Source organism: Dama dama, chromosome 8 (assembly GCF_033118175.1).
Source record: "Dama dama isolate Ldn47 chromosome 8, ASM3311817v1, whole genome shotgun sequence".
In the NCBI taxonomy this organism is placed as follows: domain Eukaryota; kingdom Metazoa; phylum Chordata; class Mammalia; order Artiodactyla; family Cervidae; genus Dama; species Dama dama.
In genome coordinates, this window is record NC_083688.1 from 11,288,519 (window position 1) to 11,313,321 (window position 24,803).

Consider the following 24,803-nt stretch of genomic DNA (forward strand, 5'->3'; position numbering starts at 1 on the left):
ACGTGGCAAATTGCATCATACTTTTGCCATATGACGTTAGACACCGCACCAGCCAATTCAGGCGCTCCCAGTTCGAGCCTCCGCAGACCCAGCGGGTCAGCAACCCTACCGGCGAGCGCTGGGCGTCCCGTCAGGCCGCACCTGCAGCCCTCGCCTCTTCCCGTTTGCGACGCTCTCCCTGCCCGGCCCAGTTCCTCCCCCCTTCCCCGCCGCCCTGCTGACTGGCAGTTGCCTGCACCAATCCTAAGGCACCCCGGGTCGGGGGCGGGGCCTCACGCCAGAGTTGCCCTGTCAGTGCAGGTGGAGGCCCCCGAAGGGGCAAAGTGGCAGGAACCTCTTAAAGGGCGAGAGCGGCGGAGGGCGAGAACGCGGCCCGGCCCGGCCCGGCCAGGTCCCCGCCCAGTCCAGCCCAGGTGAGCCTGGACCTCCTGGGGGACGAGCCCGGGTCCCGGGAGGGACGGGGTGAGAGACAGACGGACGCACTCCCCAGGGGCCCGGGGCGTCCCGCGGGGAGCGGGGAGAGGTCTGGTTCTCAGGGTCGGGGGTGCTATAGAGGTCCCCAGTTCCGAACTGGGGGTCCAGTGGGGGGGGGGTCTGGGATTCCTGAAGTTCAGGGTGCGGGGAGGGGCAGGGGAGTCAGGAAGGGGGTCCTAGAGCTCGCGTCCGGAGCTGGGCGCTTGGCGCGCGGTCCCAGCCGGTTCCGGGCCTGTCTGGGGCGGGGGTCCAGGGTGAGGTCTCTGCGGAGGGCTGCAGCCCAGGCTTCCCCCACCACCACCCCCTCAACCCCGCCCTGTCGGCCCCGCGTGCTCCGGCGGGGCGGGCTGCAGCGCCACTGGAGCGGGCGGGAGGGCGGCGTGCGCCGGGAGCGGGTAGCCGGGTCCGGGCCCCCGCGCCCCGCTCCGGGCCTTACGTAACTGACTTTGAGTTTCCGGACTGAGGGACCCGCGAGCTGGGGCGCCGGCTCTGCCGGCCAGGGTGGCTCTGCTGTCGCCGCCCCCGCCGCACACTCTCCCTTTCCAGGCTGGGTTTAGGGGACTTCTCTCTGCCTCCCGTCGGCCGGGTCTCCCTGTCGGGCTCTGGTTCCGGCTCGCTCTCATCTCCCGGTTCCCTGTGACTCTCGTCTCCTCTGTGTGTGGCCCGGCCTCTCCCGGTCCTGCCCTCATCTACACTTTCCAGCAGACCCCACCTCTGTGGGTTGGGATAGGACTTCTCTCCTCCAGCAAATTGGAGGCCAGGACGTGTCCAGACCGACCTCAGCCCAAGCTTGCCCCAGGAGGGCGGGGAGGACTACCTGGTAGGATTGGGGGAGGTTACTCCGGAAGCCCACAGATTCTTCTGGGAGAGGAGCGACTGAATGTGACCCCTTAAACTCCCAGATTAGAGCTGAAGGCAGCTCCCCACCTCCCCCACCTTTGCTTCTGAGGCCTTTTTCTCCAGGAGGAGGTTTGGGGAGAGCTTGACCTGGGTTGGGGCTTCGGGCAGCTGGAAGTCCCTGGAAGAACTGCTCAGCTGCTGAAGGATGAGGGTGGGTCCCCGGGCGGGGGGGCGGGCGGCCAGAACACTGGCGGCAGAGCCCTAGAGGTTACTTACTGCATGCGCCTACCTTCACCCCAGTTACAAGCTGGGGACTGGCCTTGGCAGGAGGCTGGGGGTGGGGAGGGGATCAACAGGAGGCCACCAGAAGACTTTTCATTGGCCGGGGGTGGGGGTGGGGTGGGGAGGGAGGTATAAGTGACAGACTCTCAGGTCTAAGGGGCACTTAGTGGGGTCACTCTCTGCCTTCAGGGTCCTTCTGAGGGTCAGGGAAACAGACACCTCAATAACTCCTGCACCGCTGCTGTCCGGTGCATGTAAACAAGGTGTTAAGAGCACTGGTGAGGTGGGAGTTGTTCATTCTGACCAGGGGTGGGGAGGAGAGACTTGGCAGAGGGGGTGGGAGTTGGGGAAGAAGGGCTTTCCGAAGCTGTAGGGAGCAGAGAGGAGGGACAGAAGGGCACTTCGGGGACCCTATAGACTTTTCTTGCAGCAGAACTGGGTTTGAAGCCTGGCCCTGCCATTTTCTTGCTATGTGACCTTGCATGAGTCACTTCACCTCTCTGAGCCCCAGGTTCCTCCTTTGTCAATAATCCAGATCTTACAGGCATTAGCAGAATCAAATGAGCACTGAGTGTGCAGTGACCAGAATGGTAGCTGGTCTGGGAACAGGCCAGCAGGGGTGCATTAAGAAAGGAATAGAGTGAGGAAGCCCTGAGGTTTCCTCTGTGTATACAGGAGAGTCAGGCAGGACCTGCCAGGTCCCTGGCAATGTGGGATACGGGTGGAGTGTCTTGTGTGGGTGACACCCATCTGTTTTCTGATCAGTCCATCTCTGAACTGCCTAGACCAGGCTAGCCTCCTTCCTGAAGGCCCCAGGCACCAACAGAAGCTCCCAGGCTGCCTCGCTCCCTAGGCCAGTGGGAATGGGGCCGTGGCAGGGCAAGGCCAGCACCCTGTTTGCAGAATGGACACTGGCCGGGAGCCTGGCTGCCTGCGCTGGGCAGGAACATCCCAGCCTGGCTGGGAAGATGCTGACACTGTAGAGGCCTCTGGAGGCCCAGAGCTCTTCTGGCTGGAGTTGGGTGCGGCTGATAGGATCTGAGACAGAGGCTGGCCAGGGTGGGAGCGAGGAAGGGAGGTGCAAGGAATGACCCCCTGGAGGGGGAGCCTGAGCAGAGCGTGGAACCAGAGAGGAATTTCATGTGGTTATTCCCCAGACCTTCCCGGAGCACCTCCTGTGTGACTGTATGGCTCTGCTAACCAAAGGGCTGAATGTGCTGTGCTGTGCTTAGTCACTCAGTCGTGTCTGCCTCTTTGCAACCCCACGGACAGTAGCCCACCAGAATCCTCATGGGGATTCTCCAGGCAAGAATACTGGAGCGGGTTGTCATGCCCTCCTCCAGGGGATCTTCCCAACCCAGGGATTGAACCCAGGTCTCCCGCATTGCAGGCGGATTCTTTACTGTCTGAGCCACCAGGGCCAAATAGGATACCCATGAAAGGCTCACCGCAGAAGTCATGGTGGCCTGAGACTTGTTGGGGGTTTGCGGAGTAGACCTTTATGACGGTCCCCTGGGGGATGGGTCACTCAGAATTTCTCCAGGGCCTAAGATTCTGATGTTGGTTAACGGGGCAGGATTCTACTCCCTGATCGTCTCTGGGCAGTCACTTTTCTCCCCAGGGTTGCAGTTTTCTCTTTCTGTGAAGGAACGTAGAGTCTCTAAGATCTTCCAGCTTTCATTACTGCAGCCCCCAGGACCTAGTTTGGGACTATCCTCACCCCACGTGAGGGGAGGGGAGAGAATGGGGATAAGGGCAAAGTTGAGTGTAATGGGCGCTCAAGTCCTGTTCTTGGCCTGTGTTCTCAAATCATAGTTAGAACTGTAGCCTCTTGAGCACTTGTGCAGGGTGCGCTATGCCAAGCCTTTCATATGCAACATTATGTATTCCTCATCATCCCAACATCCTTGTGAGGGAATAGGTATTATCCCTATTCAGGGAGGTGAATTGACTTGAGCAGAGTCACATAACTAGGAAGTGACTGGGCTGCGATTCTAAGCCAGGTCTGTCTGACTCCAAAGCCCAGATTCAGCTACAAGAGGGAGACTCCACCCAGTAGGTACTGAGGCGCCCGCATTACTTAACCCTTACTTGCAGAACCTGCCTGACCCCTGCTGGGTGAGCTCACAGCTCTGAGATGTTCAGGCTAGGGAGGTGGGGGACAGGCTGTGTGGGTGCCCTCTGGGCCCAATGAGCAGGGGGGAAAGGAACAGAAGGAGCAACTTGTGGGTCACGGCCTCACAGGGAACTTCTCCAAAGGGCCAGTAAGAGCTGGGCATGAAAGGCACCCTGGGGTATATGGCCAATTTGGATCTCAGTTTTTCCATCAGGAAAGCATGGGTTTGGAGTCTTTGAGTGCAGACATTCCTTGGCCTGCGGGTGAGTGGCTGAAGTTGGCTATGGGGTCAAGGGTTAGAGGAGGGGTCAGGTAGCAGTGACTGAGCCTGTGGAGGGAGAGCTTGGATCCTGGGCTGGCTGTTTGACATTTGAAAGGCTTGGCACAGAGCGCCATGCACAGTAAATGCTCAGGAGGCTGCAGTTCTAATTATGATTCGAGATTTCAGATGAGAAGGGACTGAAGCTGGATATGTGCAAAGGCTTGTCTGGGGCTAGACAGATAGTATTGCAGAGACTGAAGGGAAAAATGGAAGGGAGAGCAAAATCCAGGCAGGTGCCAGCTGGACTCTTGGCTCAACCACTGACCTAGGTTTGGAGATGTGAAGTAAGGGCCCAAGAACGCACAGAGAAGAGTCCCATCACCTCACTGTGCTCATCTGTAAAATGGGAATAGTAATTCTGTCTTGGTCCACTTCCTGGGTTACTGGGAAGGTCAAAATGCCTCTTCGGCATTTGTGGAATCAGATGAGAAGGTGGGGGCTAGTTATTTTTCAGTTCAATGCTGCAGTTCTGGCTGTATGTTTGTGGGGAGGGAGCATTTCTGGTAACAACTCTGCAGAGATGCTTTACCCTGGGGATGCATTGGAGATCAGCCCTATTTATGCCACCAATAAATGTCACCGCTATTTATTGAGTATAATTAGTTACCATACACCAGGCACTGGGCTTAGAGCTTCACCTCTTGTGTCCTTTCATCTCTACCTTCTCAGGTGGCCTGACCCACACTAGAGGCCTCTGAAACCCATGCCTACAGCTCCCTATGGTAACAGTAGCAAACATTTCTGAAGAGTTTACTCTGTTACTGTGTGCCAAGCATTCTTCAAAATGTTTTACATATATTAACTCAATCTTCAAAACAACCCTGGAGGTGGGTACTAATACTTTCCCCATTTTACTGAAGAATAACTGAGGTGCAGAGAAATGAAGAAATAGGCCTGGTATCACAAAGCGAGTGTGTCGTAGAGCCAGGGTATGGACCCAAGTTCTTAAGTCTCCTCCTTGAAGCGCTCATCACAATTGCAATTCAGTTTTTATAAGATTGCCTCCTCACTGACTGTAGCTTCCATGAGGGCAAGGACTGACACCTGGAACACAGTAGGTGCTCAGCTAATGTTTGTGCACAGGGATCCCGCTGCTTCCAGTGGGCTGGGCCCTGGGAGACCTCATGAGCTCAGGGTAGATTATCAGATTGCTGACCAAGAGGGTATCTGTCCCAAAGAGCCCCCGAGGCAGAGGGAGGGTTCCTCTGGGCCCATGCTCAGGCCAAAGAGGGACCCCGAAGACATGTTTGTTGGCTGTTGTGTGTCTCACTGATGTCTTTTCCTTCCATGTGCCACTGTGGCGATGGCTCCGCGGCTTCTCCCCGACGGCTGCGTGACCCCGTGGCTGCTTCTGGGTGAGTACTGGTTCTGCTAAGGAATAGCCACATGGCTCTAAGGCCACTGGGAGGTATAAAGGGAGGCCTGGGGTGGGGGGAGGAAGAGCCGTGGGAGGGTCCTAACTCTGAAGTTAGATTACTGTCACAACCAGCTGACTTCTAGCCGGATGCCTAACATGCTGATGTGGTGATTTTGGGGTCACGTGACACAATGCAAAGGTCTCAGGGGCAGATTGGCCTGGAATGGAATCCTTATTCTGCCATGTGCAGGCTAGGTGGCTCTTTGCATCTCAGTTTCGCCTCTGTGAGGTGGGACTATTGACACCTACCTGATACAAGCATGTTCGTTGTTTTATTCGCATGAACCCCACGAGGGCCAGGATGTTTGTTCTCCTGCTCACTGCTGTCCCCTAGCACTGAGGATAGAATGGCTCGTCGTAGATGTGCAGTGAATATTTCTGAATGAAAGCACATATAAATTTGGAATCACGGTGCACTCATCGATGTACTTTGTATTGGATTAAAAGGCTAATGCATGTGAAGTGCCCAGTGTTATAGGGGCTCATGAACATGAATCCCCTCTTTGCTCCCAAGATGGTGAACTCCTTGGGGTCAGGTCTGTGTTAAGTGAGCCCCGGGTCCTCTGAACTGAGTGTGGGGTCAAGTACCAAGCAGGCATCAGGGAGCAGAGAGAGTGGCCTAGGCCGCTAGACTCAGGGCCTCTGCTTAGGTCTGGGGAAGGAGTGGTGAAGCTTCTGGATGTCATCAGAAGGGTGGGGCTGCTTGCTGGGGAGGTCTAGGGCTGAAGGCGGGAGGGATGAGGAGGGACTCTGCCTCCCAAGACTGCTACTTTCCTAGCTGTGAGACCTCGGACAAGACACAACCCTCTCTGAGTTCTGGAGACCTCATCAGAGACATGCATATCCTGACACCTGCCCGACGTGGGCGGCGGGAGGAGCTGGGGAGAAGTGCTGGACACAGGCCCTGCTGGGTAACTGCTGGTTTCCTCCCCGCCCTGGGCTCATTCTGGGAGGGGACGAAGCAGAGAGTTCCTCTTTTTGGCTCCTTTCTCCTACTTTTAACTTCCCACCCAGGAGGAACTAGAATCTAGGGGTCAGGAGCCCCACACTCCCCAGCAGGCTGGCCAGGGTCCAGGGATAAGGGCTGGCCTCTGCCCAGTGTGGGAGTGGCTGAGTGGAGGACTCAGCTCTGCCATTTTTTTTTGTTGTTGTGTGACTTGATTCAATAACCCACCATCTCTGGGCCTCGGTTACCTCACCTGTTAAAATAGGGTGAGTAAAACATACTTCCCTAGAAGGATTATTTAATGAGCAAATGGGTGGAGCAGGAACTATCCTCACTGTTAGTGTTTGGCCCTGGAGGTTCCAGTGGGGGAGCCTGGAGAATTGCATCCTGCCTTGGCCTGGGGATCCTGAGATTGGAGTCATCATATGTACTATTGCCGCTTATTGGAATTTTTTACTATGCTGGGCTGGTTATTATATGTTATTCTAGACACATTATCTCATCTAGTCCTCCCAGTGACCCTATGAGGTAGGCATTATGGCCCCTACTTTATGGATGATGTAATTGGTGCTGAGTAAATATCAAGTGAGTTACCCAGAGTCACAGGGTTATTTGGGAGTGGAGTTGGGGCTCAGACTCAAGTCTGCTCACCCCACGGCCACAGTTCTTAGTGTGAAACTCACCTGCCCCATGAAGGTAGAGGCTGGGTCCGAGTCTTTTCTGTCTGGGTCCGAGTCTTTTCTGTCTATCTCCATCACCCAGCACAGGGTTGGTGGGGGCTGCTGGACTTTCTGCTACACACACACACACACACACACACACACACACCCCACCCCCACCTAGTCTGGTGCTCCAAAAGTATTGAAAGGAGAGAATAGAAAGCCAAAGGCCTGACAGCGTAGTAGTCGAGAGTCAGATAGACCTGGCTTTGAATCCTGGATCTGTTGCTTTCTAGTTGTGTGACCTTGGGCAAGACATTTAACCTTTTAGAATCATAGTGTCCTTATCTGTAAAATGGGGATAAAGAAAGAACCTGCCTACCTCTTAAGAATTCTTATGAGGACTAAATGATGCACGTAAGGCACATGGTGAGTACTCAATGATCGCAATTATTGTTATTATAGTTATAATTATGAGTATTATTTTGGGATTACAAAAACATCCCTCTTAAGACAGTGGAGACCAGGCATGGGAGGAACCTGCCGGGGATGAGTGGGTAGTCACCAATCTAACAGGTTCTGAAAGGCGCCCACATGTGGGAAGGGAGGAGGCCTCTTGGAAGTAAGAATGTCCTTCCCTTTCCTAGCTGTCTGCTTTCACTCACGCCCACTCTACCTGGCTCCGTTCTGGGCATGGGGCACAGAGGTGAATCTATGTCATCTCTGCCCCCACCGTCTCCTGCCTTGAGGATCTCAGAGTCTGGTTGGGGAGGAGGACACAGAAACTACTAACTCCACCTCTGATTGATGCAAAGTGTGACTTGCGAATATCTCTTCAGGCAAAGACCAGGAGAAAGGGCTGTCCTAGTGGAAGGAATTGCTTTGCCAAGAATAGAGCCGTGACCTGCACTTGGGGGAACACGGCTGAAGAGACAGGTTCAGGGGAGTTAGGGGACTTGACGTGGAGGCCACAGGGGCTGTTGGACAGGAAGCTGGGGAATGGGGTGGTCAGGCTTGTATTGCAGGAGGATCACTTGGTGTGGAGGACAGACAGGAGAGAAGGGGCAGGGCAACTCTCCAGGTGAGCGGTGCTGAGATATGGGGCCTGGGACTGAGCTGGGGAGGGGGGAACACGCACCATGGGTGGTTGTGAGCTCTGTCCAGGAAGCAGAGCCAGAGCCTGCAGGGCGTGTCAAGGGACCCCTATGGGCAGGCAGGAGGGGACAGAGGTGAGAGTGATGTCTTAGGTCTGGGGGTGATGGGACTCCCTGCTGGAGTCTCTGCTGAGGGACACAGCTGGGACAGGGGGTAAAAGCCCCTTGTCTGCTCCTTGCACCTTCTGCCTCAGTTCCCCCAGGGCCCATGCCCCTCCTCCTGCCTTAGGGGTCCCTTGTGGTGACTCTGGCAGGGATGAGAGCTCTTTGGGGGTGGAGGCTGGGTGGGGCTGTGAGATGCAGACAAGCCTTGGGTTCTAGCCCTGCCAGTGCCACTGATGTCTGTGTGGCCCCTGGAAGTCACCACCACCTCTCTTGCCCTGTTGTCCTCGCCTTGGAAGCGTGGATGAGAAAATCTGTTTTGGGGGCTTCCCTGGTGGTCCAGTGGTTAAGACTCTGTGCTTCCACTGCAGAGGGCATGGTTTAATCCCTGGTCAGTTGGTTGGGGAAGTTCTGCATGTTGTGAGGTGAGGCCAAAGGGAAAAAAAAAAGTGAAAAGTAATAACCTTTTTAAGAAAAGAAAACCTGTTTAGCTTGCCTCAGCGTTTCAATGAGAAAATACAATCAGGGACAAGAAACATCTATCGAGCGTAGACTGTGTATTAGGTTCTGTGGGTGGGGGTGGGGGGTGCACAAAGGTGATGCAGAGAGGAGGTTCCTCCCCTTTAGGAAGCATGAAGCGACTAAGCCCAGAGCAGCAGGTGGTTAACACTGGGCATCAGGGGAAGAGAGAGCTCAGTGGGGATTTGAAGGATGAATAAGAGCTCTCTAGGTGGGCAGCAGAGGGAACAGACTCCTAGCCTAGAGAACAGCGTGTGTGAAGGCTTGAAGCTACCCCACGTGCTCAGGTGCTAAGTACCTAGTTTGGTATGGCCGGAGCAGAAAGGGAGAGGTCGGTGCTGATTTTGATGAGGCTGGACAGGGAGGCAGGCCCAGATCCCACACTTGCTACCCTTTTCTTCTTGCGCCTTCGTAGCTGCTGCCCCCCTCACTGAGACTGCCAGGGCCCTTTCCCCCCGCTCCTCTCCCCACCCACCCTCCCCTTCCCTCCTTGTTCCTCTCACCCCAACTCTGGTCACACCCAGCGGCTGCCTCTCTCAGGAGTCAACAAACTGGGTTCCCTGCTGGCTCTGCCATGTATTGGTTGTGTGGCCTTTGGTCGTTTTGCCCTCCCTGAACCTCAGTTTCCACTTCAGTGAAATGGGGACAGCGGCCTTCCTCACAGTGAAGAGTGGAGGCTTCAATGAGGTAAGCCCCACAAATGGCCTTGTGGGGTCTGAATGTCATAGGCACCCGTCAAAGGCAGCTTTACTGAAATCATCATGATTTGGACTTCTTGGTCTCCCTGGTCCCGCCCACTGCTTCCCCTGCCTCTCCTGGCAGCCAGCGCTGGCCAACAAAGGAAGGAAAGGATTAAGAAACAGCCCCATATCTCCAGCGGGTCCTGGCCCACAGCCGAGGTTGTTCCCTCCTGTCCTTTGCCCCCCTTGGCCTCGGACCCAAGGACATGTGGTTTTAAGGCCTGGGCTCCCCCCAGCTCCCCACCCAGGAAGCCCCTCCCAGACTAGAGGCCAAAACCAGCAGCAGCCCTGAAAAAGGGACAAAAATTTTTTAAATACGTAGCTTAATTTTTTTCCCCTGCAAGCTGATAATCAGGCTCTTTTTTTTCTGGGTGATTGGGAGAGGAGCAAATGTCATGTCCTGTATCTGTGGGTGGCCCCGTAGTCTGGGTGGAACTGGAGCCCTGAGCCTCTTGGATTTTACAGCAGAGGCTGGTGACCAAGTCTCTTTTGGTACAGATGTGGGAAACTCTGATCAGAGTAGGCGGCTGATGGCACAAGCTCACGCAGCAGGAACGTCGGTCTCGGGACCTGTTTTGCACTGTCCTGTGAATGCTTGTGATGCTGGCTATCATGGCTCCTCCCTGAGCCTCGGTTTCCTCTGCTGTGGGATGGGGTGACTTTACTGTGAGGACTGGCAGTAAGTGAGCACTTACTGGACTAAGTGAGCACTTAGCCCGGGGCTCAGAACAGTGAGGCCTCAATGGTAGGTTGTTGTTTGGTCACTCAGTGATACGGGATCATTGTGTGTGTGTGTGTGTGTGTGTGTGTGTGTGTGTGTGCGCGCGCGCGCGTGCACGCACCCGCGTGCGCTCCGTTGCTCAGTCATGTCTGACTCTTGCGACCCCACGGACTGTAGTCCCCGAGGCTTCTCTGTCCATGGGATTTCTCAGGCAAGAATACTGGAGTGGATTGCCATTTCCTTCTGCAGGGGATCTTCCCCACCCAGGGATCGAACCCGCATCTCCAGCGTCGGTAGGTGGGTTCTTTGCCACCGAGCCACCTGGGAATTCCCAGTGGTAGGGAGCAGCTGTGATTGCTGTGAGAACTGCCGCCTCTGAGAACATCTCAGTCTAGGGACTTGGAGTATTTGATAGTTTCTTGTTGAACAGGTGACGTCCAGTAGACTGGTTTCAGAGTCAGAGGCTCAGCATCTCCCCCACCACCCTCCCACCCCCCTGCTTCCCCCTTCCTGGTTGGCTGGAACACTCTAGCCTCACCCTCGGCCTGATTTTGGCCTCTGCCCCTGGCCTGTCTCTGCCCTCCGGGCACCACGCCTGCACAGCCTCTCTTCCAGGAGTCACACGAGGACAGAGTTGCCCTTCCGCAGCCTCCTCTGCTCCATCGCCACTGCAAGTGCTTGGGAAAAGCAGAGTCGGGAGGGTCTTGCGTCATCCAGGCTTTGGCTGGATTTATTACTGTGGGGACAGATGAGGGCTCAGGGGCAGAGGTGGCTTCTGAGCTCTCTGGCGCTGTCCTCGGGGAGCTAAGCAGACACTAAGACTTTCGCAGAGGCTGTGAGATAGGTCTCGAGGGGCGAACCGGGTCCAGGCCTCAAATCTGGTGGAGTGGAAGAACCACTACAGTGGGGGCTGGAGGGCTGCGTCCCTTCCCCATGCCCTCTCGGAGCCTCTGTTTTCTGATTTATAAAAGGAAGGGGTTTTATGTCAGAGGTTTCTACTAACATTACAGGATTAAAAGAAGGGATTTGGGGGCCAAGAGAGAGCTCCATTTAAATCGCAGCTTCACCACTGACCAGCCATGGGGCCCCTAGCAAGGTCTTCTCCCTCAGTTTTCTCACCTATAAAATGGGAACAATATCAGCAGCTTCTCATGGGTACTTAAGGGCTCAACTAGATAATTCAGGTAGAGTACTCCTTCCATAGCAGGCACACTGGAATGACAGTTACTGTTGTCACTGTGAGATTAGCAGAGGCAAGAAGAAACAGCCAAGGCCAGTTATGGAGCAGTTCATGGAGAAGGCAGGGCTTGAGAATGTGCAGGATTCACCCATCCGTTCATCCCCTTGAAACAGACGTAGTTAGATTCGCACAGACAGGGCACAGAGACGAGGGCAGGGAGGCTGGAGAAAACTGGAGGCAAGCAGACCTGCCGCTCTAGCGGTGTGATGCGGTTCACTGTGAGCATGTGTGCTCAGCCGTCTCCGGCTCTTTGGGACTCCATGGACTGTAGCCCGCCAGGCTCCTCTGACCATGGACTTTTCCAGGCAAGGATACTGGAGTGGGTTGCCATTTCCTATTCCAGGGGATCTTCCCAACCCAGGGATCGAACCCGTGTCCCTTGCGTCTCCTGCCTTGGCAGGTGGATCCTTTACCACTGCATGGCCTGGGAAGCCTCTGTGGGATCATTACCTCTTTTCTTTGGGTCTTGTTTCCTCAACCCTAAAGCAGCAAGACAAGTGAGCGTCATCCTTACCTCTAGAGCTGTCCCAAGATGTAAGAGAGCTCAAGTACACGGTGGGTGATCAGTCTATCTGATGCCTTTTCTTTCCCATTTCTGTTAACGACTTGGAGGTTTGATCTCAGGTGCTAAGTCCTTGAATCTACCAGCCACACTGCCAACCCCAGGGCCTTTGCATGTCCTGGTCCTTCAACCTGGAACACCTACCTCAGATCCTTCCATAACTCGTTCTCTCATCTCCTTAATTTTTTTGTTTAAATGTCACCGGCTCAGTAAGGCCTTTCCTGACAACTCTGTTTAACAATGTGTCCTTATAACACCAACATTCCCTATCCTCCCTCCCGGCTTATTTTTCTCCACATCTCTTACCATTCTTTGACCTACAATATTTTATGGAACTTATACAAACTTATTGTTTGACTCCCCTCACTGGCATGTAAGCTCAGAGACGATGGTGATATTTGTCTGTCTTGTTCAGTGTCATATCTCCTGTACCTAGAAGAGTCTGTGGTACATGGTAGGCGCTCAACAAATATTTCTGGAGCGAATTTTTAAAGATTAATTAATTTATTTTTGACTGTGCTGGGTCCTTGTTGCTGTTCACAGGCTTTCTCTAGTTGCAGCAGGCAGGGGCTAGTTGCGGTGCACGGGCTTCTCTTTGTGATGGCTTCTCTTGTTGCGGAGCATGGGGTCGAGAACATGGGCTCAGTAGCTGTGGCGCATGGGCTTCGTTGGTCTGTGGTATATGGAATCTTCCCAGATCAGGGATCGAACACCTGCGGTGGAAGGTGGACTCTCAACCACTGGCCCACCAGGGAAGTCCTTGTGGAGTGAATTAATGAATACATGAAGCTCTCTTCTCTAGCACTAATCTGAGTGTGTGTACACATGTGTGTGCGTGCACACACACACACACACACTAAATTAATAAATAACTGTGTGAGTGATCATCATTCTCTGCATTTGCCAGATAATACTTTGGTTGGGTCAATCCTGAAGCCCTTTAGCTTCTGACATTTTCTGCCAGGGCATCAGTTTCCGTTGGAGTGCCCAGATCTTTTGTTCCTGAGTCTGAGCTATGCAGAATTTCTAGTTGGGACTGTTTGGCTGTTGGGCCCACATGGTTATTATGTCATTATTGGTAATTAGCACTTAGGCCCAGAGGATTGAGCTTTTTGTTTCTCAGCAGAAATCATAGCAGACAGCTGTGCTGGCCAGTGGGGCCCCAGGCCTGGAGCAACTTCCTCTATAACCCCCCACTTCCAGCGATGGGTCCATGGCTTAGGGAGACCAAGACAGACGTGCCCAAAGCTAAGGGCATCTGCATAACCAGTTTAATTGCTGTCTTTCCCAGGCAGTTTTCTGGAAAGTTTCTTCCCCCTTACACCCTTGGTTTTCCATGCCTGGCTTGGTTTAGAAGGGATCCCATGCCTCTGGAGGAGCTAGGTGTGGTTTCCAAAGGTCTAGCTCATAGGGGCATTTTCTTTCTTTAAAAAATTTTTTTTTTAATTTATTTTTGACTGCTCTGGGTCTTTGTTGCTACACGCAGGCTTTCTCTAGTTATAGCAAGCGGGGGCTACTCTCTAGTTTTGGTGCATGGGCTTCTCATTGCAGTGGCTTCTGTTGTTGTAGAGCACAGGTTCCAGGGCATGTGGGCTCAGTAGTTGTGGCACATGGACTTAGTTGCCCTGAAGTATGTGGGATCTTCCTGGACCAGGGATCAAACCCTTATCCCCTGCACTGGCAGGTAGATTCCTAACCACTGGACCCCCAGGGAAGTCCCATAGAGGCATTTTCTGATGCCCAGGATTCAGATATTATGGGTGAAGGAAATAACCCAGTGTTTAAGACTCAGGAGCCTGGGTTCAAGTCCCTGCTTAGCTGCTGAGTTGTTGGGTCCCTGCAGGCTTTTTGTTAACTTTTGCTGGGCTTCAGCTTTCTCATCCAGACAGAGATAAACAGATAAAGACACCTACGTGGCTTCACTGGGGAAGAGAGGCAGGATAGTGGGTAAGTGGGCAAGGATAGGGTTCTAGAATCAGACATACTTGGCTTCCCCACTATAGCCCTTCTTAGCTGTGTGAAAGTGAAAGTGGCTCAGTCATGTCCGACTCTTTGTCGGAATACTGGAGTGGATAGCCTATCCCTTCTCCAGGGGATCTTCCCAACCCAGGGATCAAACCCAGGTCTCCCACATTGCACGCGAGTTCTTTACCAGCTGAGACACAAGGGAAGCCCAAGAATACTGGAGTGGATAGCCTATCCCTTCTCCAGTGGATCTTCCTGATGCAGGAATTGAACCACCCAGGAATCGAACTGGGGTCTCCTGCATTGCAGGCGGATTCTTTACGAACTGAGCTATCAGGGAAGCTTGTGTGACACTAGGCAAATTACTTCACCTCTTTGACTTTAGTTCCCAAAGCTAAAGAATGGGGTTAAAATAGTACCCACTCCATAGGGTTGTGAGAACTAAATAAGAGAATTCAGGTAAAGGATCTAGGCATACAGAGAGTGCTGTCTACACTGGTATTACTGTAATGACCATTACAGAAATGCAAACAATCTGTAAGAGCCCCAGCAATAAAGCCAGGCAGATGTGGGTTTGAATCCTGATTCTGACCCTTACTACCTGGGTGATCTTGGGGAAGTTTTTCACTTCTGAGACTCTTATTTCCTTATATGTAGAAAGGGCACTATAGTCATACCTTCCTCAAGGGGCTGTTGTAAAGGTTCAGTGACATGTTGCATAAAAAGTACTTGGTACAATGGTTGGCACGTCATCCTCATTTTGCAGATAAGGAAGAAAGGGGTGGTGACTCGCCTGAACTCACATAGCATCTTAGTGGTGGAGCTAATTTTTTTAATAAGTATTAAATATATATATTTAAATTTGGCTGCACCGGGTCTTAGTTGTGGCATGCAGGATCTGTAGTTGTAGCATGTGGGATTTAATTCCCTGACCAGGGATCAAACCTGGGCCCCTTGCACTGGGAGTGTGGAGTCTTAGCCACTGGGCCAGCAGGGAAGTACCAGTGGTGAAGCTTTGATTTAAACCCAGGTCTGCCTCCCTTAAAAGCCCCCGATCCTTTTACCTCTTTTTGCCATCACCCGAATATGGGATGAGGAGGAGGACGTTTGTTCTTGGGGCTGCTGGACTCATCTGATTCATTCCATGGTCCCCAGTACCTACACATAGGGGGTGCTCAATACATGTCTGCTGGCTGAAGAAAGGGGGACCAGTGTGCCCTCAGTTCCAGGGAGGCTTTTGCCTTGGGATTGAGAGGTTTTTTCCCTGCTTGGTCAATAGCAGAATAAAATAAAAATAAACTCATACTCAGTGCAGGTGTGGGCCTGTCATCTGAAAAACCCTTTGCACCTCCTACATAATTGATCCTTCTTGCTACCCTGTGACATCCTGGATAAGCACTTCCCTTCAGTTGGTGTGGAAATGGGAGCCCAGAGAGGGTGTAATGGATGAATATTTGTGTCCTGTCCAAAATTCATGTTGAAGCCTTAATCCCAATGTGATGGTATTTGGAGACGGGGCCTTTGGGAGGCGATTAGGGTTAGATGAGGTCATGAGGAAGGGCTCTCATGATGAGATTAGTGTCCCTGTGAGAAGAGACACCAGCAAGCTCCCCCTCTCTCTGCCATGCTCGGGGCTGAGAAGAGGTGGCTGTCTACAAATCAGGAAGAGAGCTCTTACTGGAATCTAACCAGGGTGGCACCCTGATCTTGGACTTCAGACTCCAGAACTGTGAGAATATAAATTTCTATTGCTTAAGCCACCCAGTCTATGGCATTTTGTTAAGGCAGCCTGAGCTAAGAGAGAGGGTAAGTGATTTGCCCAGAGCACACAGTGAGCACTTACTGCAGAGCTGAGGCTGGAGCTTATTTGTAGTCATTTCTCTCTTTTTTCCCCCATGGAAAAACTTCAGTCACTGGAAGGCTTAGAAATGGAGACTAGCTGAATGCAGGACAGACAGTTCAGGAACTGTCCTGCTTCAGCAACTCTGGAGGATCTTAGGGCAAGTCAAGCCTGGCCCCCAGTCTCTGCCTGCTTCGTCATAGCTCCTCCTCTGCCCTCTCCCCAGGGAGGGTTGGGGCAGGCTGACTTCCGCAGGTTTAGAAGGGGCTCAGCTAGCTGATGTCACCGAGCCTGTCCCATGTTTCTTGGGAAGCCCTCTGGGCCTGGAGGGTTTCCTGCCTGAGGGAGAGAGAATTAGTGGGTTAAGCTTGAGTGAGCTGGAAGCTTGGCTGGATCAGGGCCATTAGGCTCAGTCCAGCTGGTAAGAGAAGGGGGTTGGGAAGGGTCATGGGAGGTCAGATCCTTGGGTCCCGCCTTGAATGTCCCAGGGCTCCAATCAGAAGCAGCCGCAGCAGCCTTTCCCTGGGGTCTTGGGACAGACGTTGATGTTGCTCCTTCATCTAATTTCCAAAGTGCTTTCTTGAGAGTGACATGAAAGCCGTGTGTAGCAGAGGACATTGGTAGAAGACAGATTTAGCTTAAGCTGTGTGACATTGGGCAAATCATCTAATGTTTCTAGACTGTAGTTTCTTTGACTGTAATTGCGGCTAACAACACTTTGCAGGGTTGCAATGAGGCTAAATGCATTAATGCATATAAAGTACTCAGCGTGTGCCTGGCACATAGTAAATATCTAATAAATATAATGGTCATTATTTTTAATAATAAGTTATTTCCCTTCCGGCTCAGACAGTCCTAGGTTTTATGGCTGTACAATTTATTGTGGCCTCCAACTTCAGAAGAGAAATGCGCTGGACTTAGAAGAAGGAAGTGAACAGAATCTGTAGTGGGGGTCAGAAAACTTGAGTTCAGGTTTTGGACTCTGCCACCCCTGTGCTGTGTGACCTCAGGCAAGCCTCTTCCAGTTTCTGGACTCCTTTTCCAAATTGTTTAAATGTAGCTTGGGCTTGCTGATCTCTGAGGGCCTATCTAGTTCAACATTTTGTGAATCTGGAGGCCTAAAGAATACCTCAGTGACTGTCCACTGGAATCTCTTTCACAATATCAACTTCCTTCCCGTTTGCCCCTTGTTTCTTGGAGTGTCTTCATAGAAGAAAGGACGTAACTTGCCAACTCCAATACATGTATTTTGATCATATTTACCTTTTTTTTTTTTTTGCTTTTACTATGCACAGAGAACTCTAAAACAGAGCTTAATGCAGTTTTTGTAAGCAAAGTGCATTCTATCAAGAGGTCAAAACATGCTGTGTTTTCAAATATGAATGAGTATTCATTTAAGATATTGTCTTTCATTGCATCTGCTGATTTCTTTTGCTTTTATCTTGAAAAAGGCTAGCACAGGCAGCCTTGTATGCTGTAATGAAAAAATATATATACATATGTTGCAGTCAATGCATCCTAAAAAATAATCATGGGTATAATTTAGACATAAAAAGGATATTTGTATATTTGTATTTGATATTTGTATATTAAGAGAGAAAAATGGGAAAACAGAAAAAGAGAAAGAAGAAAAAAATGAGAAAAGAAAAAAGTAAAAAGAGAGAAAAAGGGGAAATAACCTAAACGATTAACATTTAAGTTTAATTAAATTACGGTCCATCCACTTGAGGGCACTGTGGGTGTCATAATATATTGTTAGGAGAAAAAAAAGTTGGTTCTGAAACAATACGATCCGAAACAATAAATTTTAAAAAAGCATTAGGCCGAACCATATGCAATTGCTAATAACTTATAAAATCAGCAATTTCATGTGACTTAATATATATAAACAAAAAAGTATATGACAGGAGAGGTATTAGAAGGGAAATCTCTCACCAAAATATTGATGGTAGTTATTTCTGATTGATGGCTTTATGCTGATTAAAATTTTTAAATTATTTGACTTTTTTTTTGTGAACACTGCAAGTACTACTAAAAGTAATCCCCTGGAAAGACATACCATTGTAAAATTAGCAATTTTTCTGCCCTGTTATAGCTTGCTTGATTTATCATTTGTGTTTAAAAGTTGTAAAATGACTTAAATTCTATTACCAGGGGCCGTATGGAAAGCTCTATTCTTCATGTACTTTTGGTACCAGGGTTGGTTTTTATTCGGTAGTGACTGTTCAGAACACTTTGCTGGTGGGCCCAGCTTTTCAAAGCCCTCTTCATCTCTTGCTACCCCCACAACCGACAAATGCTTTCCATGAGCCCTGTCAGTGGGGCTTCAGGCCAGCTGTGTCCCTAATCCACCCACGTCCCAGATTTGGGCATGGTTCAGTCTCCAACTGTTCCCCCACCTACCCCTGCTTTCTTCCAACCTCATCTCTTCCAGGTCATCGGAGGCCCCATCTCCCCTCCCTGGCCTTCCTCCCTGGTCACCACCTAATTTCACCACCTAATTTCACCCTCTTCTGTGCAGCTGGTGTTGCTTTTTTGCTAGAGCTCAGTTCGTAATGGGGAAGGATTAGGACCCTTTCATGCCGTCTTTTTTCTTTTTTTTCCCCTTAGTGCCCTTGACCGCTCAGGGGCTGAGAGGCAGCTTGCAGGGCCTGTATTCCCCAGGAAGAAACAGGAGGGGCGGTGGGGGAGGCAGCACTGGGCTCAGCTGGCAGGCGGCATAGAGGTGGCCACTAGAGACCCCGTCCTGGGGCTTGGAGCGTGGCACAGCCGCCACCCAGATGTGAGCACAGGACAGGCAGGGAGGGAGGGAGCTGGGTTTCTTCCTAGGAAATTAGCTTCAGAGATGGTGCTTGGGACCTTTTACTCAAAGGCAGCCTCTTCGGAGTGAGCGGGGACCAGATGTCTGGTTTGCAGAGGCCTCTTCTGAGAGGGCAGATGGGCACAGGAGTTAGGGTAGTTTCTCTGCCTTTGATTGGGCATGACTTTTCCTCTCACTCTCTATGTGTTAGGCCCAGTTATGCTCAAGGATCTGGCACTTAGCCTAACTAGTTATGGTGTGTACCTAACTAATTAACAAAAATCCCTCATGTGTGGATAGTACTTTACAGTTTACAAAGCCCCTTCATCTCCAGTCTAAGAATTAAAAGCCAGGATTAGATTTTAAATATTTTTGTAAAGATTCTAAAGCCCATGCCAACAGTTTTTGGTGTGGTGTCACATGGCAGTCTAAATTTGAGTGGTTTACATCTGCCTTATGTTTGGCTATTTTCTTCTAGTCTGAGACCCCCACTTTTTTTTTCAGGGTGATGATTATTAAATATTACCCACTCCAACAAAGCCTCTTTAAATAGAAGCTATTATCCTTGCCTAGCCGTTCATGGTATAGAAAATATTGGTTTTCATGAATCTGTATTTGCTGGATAACACGGTGATGATAGTGGTGAGCTGTCTTGTGATTGATCTTCAGGATTTGTCCTTCATGGCACCAGATTTCCAGGTCTGATAGGTGAAGGGAACCTCTGAGGCACACAGGTGGTAGAGCTAGAGCTCCCTGAACCTGAGGACCTGAGGCAGGGGACCAGAATATTCAAGCACAGGTGCTTCACCCTAGTACACAGAATGACCTTGGCCAAGTCACCTAAGCCTCAGCTTCCTTTTATATAACATGGGGATAATTCATTCACTCATTCAGCAAATATTTATTGAGTATGCACTGTTCTGGGAGATGAACAAAAAGACAAAGTCCCTGCCCTCCCAGAGCTTGTGATCTAGTGAGTCTAAACCGCAGCAATTTATTGAGAGGGACAAATAGATAAATATATAGTAGAAAGTCAGGTAGAAGTGCCATGAAGCAAAATTAAAGCGTGGCAAGGGTGTGTTAGTGGAGGCTGTTTTAAGATAGGGTAGTCAGGTGATCCTAAAGGGTCTCATGTTGTTTCAAACAGATAACCATGTAAAGTGCTCAGCCCAGTGCTGACAATTTAGTGCTTACCAAATATATTATTGTTAGGTCAGCGAACCCCACACCTCTCAGTCCATATTTTAGTCTCCAAATAGCAGGAATAATTAACACTTAGGTAGATCTTACTGTGAGCTAAGCCCTTTACATATTTTAACTCATTTAATTTTTACAGTAACTCTTTGAGGTAGGTAGGAGTTTGTTACTATCCCCTTTTATGGGTTGGAAACAAGCACAGAGGAGGCCAAACAATCAGGGAGACTGAGAATTGAACTCATGTAGTCTGTTTCTGGGAGAAGGCAATAGCGACCCACTCCAGTACTCTTGCCTGGAAAATTCCATGGATGGAGAAGCCTGGTGGGTTACAGTCCATGGGGTCGCTACGAGTTGGACACGACTGAGCGACTTCACTTTCACTTTTCACTTTCATGCATTGGAGAGGGAAATGGCAACCCACTCCAGTGTTCTTGCCTGGAGAATCCCAGGGACGGACAGGGGAGCCTGGTGGGCTGCCGTCCCTGGGGTCGCACAGAGTCGGACACGACTGAAGCGGCTTAGCAGCAGCAGCAGCAGCAGCAGCAGAAGTCTGAGCTTCCTTGGTGGCTCAGATGGTAAAGCGTCTGCTTGCAATGCGGGAGACCCAGGTTCAATCCCTGGGTTGGGAATAGCTCCTGGAGAAGGAAATGGCAACCCATGTCTGTTTCTAGAGGCCAAGCTGAGTTGTGAGGGGTTTAGGATTAGATACAAGGAAACAGCCTAGCTGGCATATACAGGCTCCCATGTCAGATTGCCTGACTTCTTATCCTGGCAGGTGTAAGCCTCTCTGCTTGGGTTTCTTCATCTCTAAAATGGGAACACCAGAACTATCTTACCTTATAGGGACCATGCTTAAAACTGAGCCTTCTTTCTGCTTGCTGGTTTAGACACCAGCCTGGCAGGGAGTGTGGAAGGTTCAAGTGGCCTCTGAAGCTAATGAAAGGAAATAACGGGCACATCAGGCAATTGTGAGAGCTATTCTAAGCTCAGCTGGAGACCAGATTTCCGAAGCTAAGTTCTCACGATTTTGAGGGTGTCACAGCAGAATTAGGAGACCCGTAAATGCAGAAGACAGCTAAAATCTTGGCGGGGCCGCAATACTCAGCATCCATTTCAGGTCTTACACAGCTGCCAGGAGAGGTCAAGTCTTATCGAATGTCAGGGTTGGAATGGCGCCTAGAGGTGTCAAGTTAGTAGATGGGGAAACGGAGGCCCGGAAAAACTGAATGACTTACCTAAGGTCAGTAGGTGCATTTGGGGGACAGCCAGCGAGCGTGGTTAGCTTGGGAGCAACTTCCAAATCTCAGACCCTTATGGAGGGGTGGGGAGAGGAGGGGGGAAAGGGCGTCACCTTCGTCCAGGGCAGTAGCTGCTCTGTTCCCCACGTGGGTAGCGCGGGGCCCCCTGGAACTTAAGGACATGAGAGAGTGTTCGACCTGCGCTTGCGCACACGCGGCTAGCCCCTGGCCTTTTCCCCTTCTTTTCCCTTCCGCTCCCCTCTCTCTACCGGCCTAGGGGAGGGCGGGGGGAAACGTGAGGAGCGAGAACTCGGCCTTAGCCAATGGGCTGGCGGGCCGCGGGCCCGGCCCCCTCCTTCCCTCCGGCGCCGTCCAATAGAAATTTACTACAATGTTGTGGCGAGCAGAGAGGGAGGGGCTCGCGGGGCGGGCTGGCTGCGGGCCGGGCCAGCCCTCGCCTCGCGGAGGGAAGGCGGGAGGGCGCGCGCCGGGGCCGCCCGCTCGCTCCCTTTGCTCGTTCGCTCGTTCCCTCCCTCCGGCCGGCGGGTTAGTCAGTCAGTCAGTCAGTCCGCCTGCAGCCCGTGGGGCCAGCGAGCCGCAGAGGCCCGAGCCTCGGACGCCGGCGCCTTCTCCTGCCATTGTTCGTCTGGCGGCTGCGGCGGCGGGCGCGAGAAGCCCGGGCCCCGGAACCACCGGTGAGGCTAGGCTGTGGCGGCGCGCGAGCGGAGCTGGGGTGGCGGGGTGGGGGGCGCGCGGAGCTGTCCCCGAGGGGACGGTCCTGGAGGCCGCGGCGGCGCCGCCGCCTCTTTGTCTCCAGCCCCTCCGCAGGCCCGGGCCAGGGGCGCGGGCTGCACGGCCTCAGCAAAGCCCTCTCTGCAAGCCGGCGGCCGAAGGGCTTGGAGCCGGGACGCGGTCGGTCTGAGGGGGAAATAAGGCCGGGGTGGCGCTGGGGGGGAGCGTTTAAAAGTTAGACTCCGGGTGCATTTTTGACGAGGGGGCGATCGGTACCGTCTGGCCAGGCAGTCATGGTACAGTGGGCAGGAGCCCTGGAAGGAGAGCAGGTGGGGGGGCGAGTTGCAGGTTTCGGGTGGCGAAGCTGTGGGGTGCAGCCGCAGAGCGGTTTCTCGGCGACGAGGTAGCTGGGCGGTCTGAAGTCAGGCTCAGTTGTGAGGGGTGGAGGGAGCCTGCAAGGACTTGAAGGCCTTCCCGCCACAGACACCCACATCATTAAAAAAAAAAAAGAAAAAAATCCGCCCCTCGCCCCCCGCAACCCCACGTCTCTATGCTCTCCCACCGAGTCTTCCCGAGTCCCAGAGACCAAGGGGTTAAATCGATGCTCTCAGCTTCGTGACCTCCTTTTTCAGTTTGTGCATCTGTCGGCTTGGACGTATTTCCTCCTGCTCGCTGGGCTGCCTTTACCTGTGGAGCGGGTAGGATCTACGCTCGTCCACCGAGGTGTATCGCCAGGCTGTTATTCCTGGTGGGGGTTTGCCAAAACAGGTTTGTTCTTCCCAGGAACCGGCGTTCTCTTGAGAGTGAAAGTGATCTCACGTGAAACAAATTGCGGAGGGATTGATTTCTGGCCACATGAATAGGGACTCTCATCCTGTTTTTTTCCTCTAACTGTACCCAACCGTAAATAACTAGTCTGTGGAGACTTGTCGTTTTTTGGCATGTATTGCTGATTAGGAGTTAGTTTTTTTCTTTTTAAGAGATGCCGAGCTTTTTTTTTTTTTTTTTAGTAGTCTGTGATTTCACAGCTGCTATTCTGTTCTGTTTTTAGGGAAGATTGGAAGAAATGGTAATGTCTTCTGTCTTGGATATTATTACAGTGAATTTATACTCTCTGGGGGATGTGTACTGTACCCAGTGCTGTTAATCATTACTGTTTTCTGTATTCTCAGTCTTGACAATATTTTTGATCCTTTAAATAAAATATATACATCTTTATATAATTCTCATCTCAGTTTTGTTATGTAGCCTTAACTCTTAACTTTTATAGGGAAACTTGACTACTCTTCATTTTCCTTTTCTGTAAGTTGGAAACATAATAAGTTCTTTGCCAGCTGACCAGTTTTGGTTATATAAAATAGTTTCTTGAGGTGTTATTAATATAATCCATATGGAGTACATAACAATATATGGCACTCAGTAAGCTCTCAATAAATGACAGATTAAAAAGTGAATTTAAACACTGAGCATCACGTTGCCTTGGTATCAAGGTGCTAATTCAGAATGCATTCTGCAGCAAGGTTATAATTAAGGTAAAGATAAGCATTATTTATATCCCTGGGGAAACTGAAGTATGGTATATCTTTGGTACTATTAAAAGTGAACTTACCTGTAGCACGCTAACCTTCTGATTCCTCTTTCTTCTAGAACAAAACTACACTTTTTGCTCCCTTGTATAATTGAATTCAGGCTTAGAAATATCAATAAATGATCTGACTCTTTAGACCTCAGCAAAATTCTCCCAACATTTATACCAGTGTTTTATAACTAAATGTCTTTTAGGTAAGTCCGTGCATAGAGTGGCCCCAGTCTGCCTTCCTACATTCTCTTTATTACTTATATTTTCTAGTCAAAAAGAACTAACTACTCAGTAATAACCCATGCTTTCTTATTTGTACCTTTGGCCATGAACTTCCGTCTGTGCTTGTCATTTATCAGTATATTCCTTCTGTTTTCAGTTCTCTTTAAGAATGTTCCATATTAATAATTTGAAGTGTGGGGGGAATGTCCATTTGTGAAAGGAACTTGATGGAACTTTTGGTTTTGTTTTGAGTTTTCTTTGAGCTTCATTAATATGGCCAGCTGGTTGAATTTGAAGTGGTGTTTTTTAAAAGGATTAGGTCCTAAATGCCCCATCAGTATGTACAACCCTTCTTGGTAGAAGATGGTTGATGGTAGATTAAGAAAACCTCTTAGGGTTCCATTCTGCTCAGAGCTAAGAACTCCACCAATTGACCAGTTGGACACTTGAAAACTCTGTCAACAAACAGACTAAACTAATAGAAGAAAGTTTTATCTCTTAGGTGGGTTTCTCTACATCTCTTCCGTTTCTCGGTGGTCTAAGAGCTGACATTGCCTTAATGTTTGTTAAACACACAAATAATATTTGTTGTATCGAAGTAGTAGATATGGTAAACAAGCCTATATTTTAAAGTAGGCCTGCATGCATGCTCAGTGGCTTCAGTTGTGTCAGACTCTTTGCGACCCCATGGAGCCCACCAGGCTCCTCTTTCTATGGGGTTTCTCCAGAATACTAGAGTAGGTTGCTATTTCCTTCTTCTCCAGGGGACCTTCCTGACCCAGGGATTGTCTCCTGCTTTGGCAGGTGGGTTCTTTACGACTAGCGCCACCTGAGAAGCCTTTATAAAGTAGTTCAGTGGCTCAGTCGTGTCTGACTTTTTGTGACCCCATGGACCACAGCTTGCCAGGCCTCCCTGTCCATCACCAACTCCCAGAGATTACTCAAACTCATGTCCATTGAGTCGGTGATGCTATCCAACCATCTCATCCTCTGTTGTCCCCTTCTCCTCCTGCCTTCAATCTTTGGCAGCATCAGAGTCTTTTCAAATGAGTCAGTTCTTTGCATCAGGTGGCCAAAGTATTGGAGTTTCAGTTTCAACGTCACTCCTTCCAATGAATATTCAGGACTGATTTCCT

General features: G+C 50.9%; 1 protein-coding gene across 3 annotated transcripts in view; it reads left to right on the plus strand.

Annotated features, from left to right (window-relative positions):
- The first annotated feature begins 268 nt into the window (after positions 1-268).
- EPB41 (erythrocyte membrane protein band 4.1) overlaps positions 269-24,803 on the plus strand; it is a 178,624-nt gene continuing 154,089 nt past the window's right edge. Inside the window, exon 1 of one of the 3 annotated variants that reach the window (XM_061148393.1) lies at positions 269-413. The gene's annotated coding sequence lies outside the window, so the exon portion shown is untranslated. Of the gene's footprint in view, positions 414-5,374; positions 5,390-21,579; positions 21,830-24,803 lie in introns of those variants that run through there. The other 2 variants (XM_061148394.1, XM_061148389.1) reach the window with 2 other exon arrangements.